Source organism: Aotus nancymaae, unplaced genomic scaffold, assembly GCF_030222135.1.
Source record: "Aotus nancymaae isolate 86718 unplaced genomic scaffold, 86718_ANA_hifiasm-v0.15.2.pri h1tg000007l, whole genome shotgun sequence".
Classification (NCBI taxonomy): Eukaryota; Metazoa; Chordata; class Mammalia; order Primates; family Aotidae; genus Aotus; species Aotus nancymaae.
In genome coordinates, this window is record NW_026988418.1 from 16,822,854 (window position 1) to 16,826,868 (window position 4,015).

The following is a 4,015-nucleotide window of genomic DNA, read 5'->3' on the forward strand; positions in this document are numbered from 1 at the left end:
TGTGTGTGTGTGTGTGTGTACAGAAACAAGGTCTGTGTTGCCCAGGTTGGTCTTGAACTCCAGGCCTCAAGTGATCCTCCTGCCTTGGCCTCCCAAAGTGCTGGGATTATAGGCGTGAGCCACCATTCTTGGTCCCTTTTATTATTCTTATTTTAATGCACTAAAACTTTCAGTTCAATGTCAAATAGATATGGTGAGAGTAGACATTCTTGCCTCATTGCTGAACTTAGGAAAAAGAGATTAAATGTTTCACCATTAAGCATGATGTTAGCTATAGATTTTTTGTAGATGGCCTTTATCAGTTCCAGTAATTTGCCATCTACTTTTAGTTTGCCAACAGTTTTTTATAATGAATAGATTTAGAATTTTGTCAAATTATTTTTCTGCATCCATAGAAATAATCATGTGGATTTTCTCCTTTATTTTTTTAATAAGGTGAATTACATTGATTTCTGAATGCTTGCACTTCTGAAACAAACCTCACTTGTTATGATGTATTGTTCCTTTAATATATTGCTGGATTCAATTTGCTAATATTTTGTTAAGAGTTTTCACATCTGTATTCATGAGGAATTTTTTTTTTTTTGACAGAATTTTGTTCTTGTTGCTCAGGCTGTAGTACAATGGCGTGATTTTGGCTCACTGCAACCTCTGCCTCCCGGGTTCAAGCAATTCTCCTGCCTCAGCCTCCTGAGTAGCTGGGATTATAGGCACGCACCACCACACCCGGCTAATTTTTGTGTTTTTAGTAAAGACGGGGTTTCTCCATGTCAGTCAGGCTGGTCTCGAACTCCTGACCTTCACAAGGAATATTTGTCTGCATTTACTTTTCTTGTAATATCTTTACTGGTTTTTGATATCAGTATTATACTGGTCTCCTAAAATGAGTCAGGAGGTGTTTGTATTATTTTCTCTATAGATGACAAAAATTGGCATTCATTGCTGATTTTTAAAAGCTTTGTTTTCTGAAATTGTTGGTGTAGAATTAGTAGTATTTCTTCCTTTCTTAAATGTTTGATAGAATTCACCAGCAAAGACCATCTGGACCTGGAATTTTCTTTGTGGGAAGGATTTTTATTGTAAATTTTATTTCTTTCATAGAATGGGGCTATTTGGGTTCTCTGTTTCTTCTTTTGTCAGTTTTGCTAGAGTTGCATTTTTAAGGAACTTATCCATTTTATCTAAGTTGTCAAAATTTGCATAAAGTTGTTTATAATGTTCCCCAGCTATTCTTGAATGTTTTTCATGTAAACTTTAGAATGTGTCAATTTTCCTGTGACAAAAGAGCTTCAATTCAGTTCCTCTATTTCTTAAGCAACCAGATAGACTACATATCCTAGCCTTTCTTGCAATTAAATGTGGTCATATGATTGATTGAATTCTAGCCAATGAAATGTGAGTGGAAGTGATGTGTATCACTTCTAGGACTGGCCCCTAAAACCCTTCAATGTTTGGTCATTCGTGTTCCTCTACCAACTGGAGGCAGATGAGCCTAGTCACCTTGGAAATGATGTGTTGAAAATAACAGAGACACAAGATTAAGGAAATCTGAATGGGAGAGGGGAAGTAAAGAGAGAAAGGGAGAGAGAGAAAGAAAGGGAGAGAGAAAAACTGCCAATCAGGTATATCTATTTTGAACTTCACATAAGCTAAGACTAAATATCTATCATATTTTAGTCATTATATATATATATTGAGGAAAAACTCTTTTTATTTTTATTAGAATCATTCTAAATGTATACATTAATTTAGGGAATTGATTTTATTAAAATACTATCTTCCTTTTCAAGAAAAGGACATCGTTTTCCGTTTATTCTTATTGTGTTTTAGGTATCCAGTAGCATTCAAACTTTGTTCATACAGATCTTGCATGTTTCTTATTAAACATGTTGCAAAATATTTTATAATTTTTGCTACTTTTGTAGATGGAATATTTTCTTTATCTTTTCTAAGATTGTCATATAAGAAAGCTATTAATTTTTATATTTTAATTTGTACCCATTTATTGCACCAAATCATCTTCTTTGTAATAGTTTTTTAAAGTTTTTCAAGTGTATAATCATATCATATGCAAATAACACAGCACTTTTGTCTCTTTATTTCTTCCCAATACTTACATCTCTATTTTTGTGTGTGTGTGAAATTATAGTGGCTAATATCTCCAAAGTAATGTTAAATAAGACTGTTGAAAGGAGACATCCTTTTCTTGCTGACAGATTTGTTGGGAATGCTTCAAATTGTTCATCATTATGCAAATAGATGGCATTTGCTTTGATATTGTCTCATTAATGAAATATCTACCTATTTCTATTTTATCAAGAAGTTTTTAAAAATCAGGAATGGATGTTGAATTTTATCAAATGTGTTTTCGATATCTATACAGAAAATAGCATGATTTTTCCCTCTTTTGATGTACTATATTTACATGACATTTATATTGATATTACATTATTGATATTAACCTAAATTAGTTGATTTTCTAAAATTGAACCATCCTTGCATTTCTGGTATAAACTCCAAAGGTTTGTTACAGCAGTAAGTTATTTCCTTAATGTGTGCCTATATTTTAAAGTATATTCCTAAACCTATTTTTTTACTTAGGATACTTGCACCCTCAATATTAATGTGAGCTGACTTATTGTGTTCTATTCTGTGCTTTCTTGTGTTTTGCTATCAATGTTAAATAGTTTCCATGAAAATAACTGGAAGCTCTTCTTTCTCTATGCTCTGCAACCATTTACAGAGCATTCAAGATATCCATTTCTAAAAGGCTTTTAAGAATTTGCCTGTGAATCTCTAAAGTATAGTGGTTTTGGGGAATACCTGCTTAACAATTTTCTTTGTTTATTTTATGCTATTTGGTCTTTTGAGATTTTCTTTCAGAAAAAGGTAAATTTAATTCTGTCACATACTTGTTTAGACTGTAACACCTGCAGTGACTGTGCCTCATGGTAAACTAATAGTTGATAAAGAGAAATTTCCCTTGATAGAGTTATTCTGGGTAACAAATGGTAAAGGAATATCAGAATATCTTCATTTTGCAAGCCCTAGTGCAATAATGAGAAAATTGATCTAGTCAATGTTCTTCAGTAACAGCTAATATCACAGAATGAGGACAACCAGACATTTAATTCCTCCTGATGGAAGTTCACAGTACTATCTGAGTAATTCACTATGCAATCAAGCCTCTAGATCTAACCTTGGTTGCCAGGAGCCAGTCTCGTGGACAAGAGTGGAGAGGTTCCCAAGCCCTTCTTTTGCTCCTTGTGAGCCTCTCCCAGCCTGATCCTGCCTTACACAGATGAGAAAACAGACTTGGCAAAGAAGTCACCTGCCTACTTTTCAGCTGTGTGCCCTTGGACAGGGAACTTAGTCTCTCTGAGCTTGATGTCATCTTACACAGTCAAAACAAATCATAATCCTTGCCCCAGTGGTCCCTGACATGTGCATTCTCACCGATGTTTGCTTCTCTTTCCAAAAAGAATAAAAAAGACCCATCCTAGACCAATGTTCTCAGCTGGCCACGCCCTTTATTGGCTGGGGTATAGGTTGGGGTAAGTCCTTTCCCACTGCCAGCCTCAGTGTTCCCATCTATCAAATGAGTGTTTCTGGGAGGTGGATCATCACTGTCTTTCTCTCTTGTAACTGTCTCCTGGGACCTGAGCAGTGTAAGCACCTGAACAAGAGATGGCAGACCCTTGGGCTTCTGAGCCCACTGTCACCCTGTGCAGTCGGGGGCTGCCTGCTGGCACTGAGATTTCTGCAGATCCTTGGTCCAAGGGCCAGGAGTTAGTCAGCAGGGCAAACCCTATGAAACAGTCCTTCATTATCTGCTTCTGCTGCTTCTGAACCACCCAAGTCTGACCCCATGGCCTTTCTATAGCTGAGCTACTCCCTGCTCCTTGCAGCCCAGAATGGAGCCCCATCCTTCTGACAGCTGCCCCAGAGTGTCCAGCCTGCCCCCATCCAGAGCTCTCTGGCCCAGAGGACCAAGGCCAAGTGCTTCAGCCTGGTT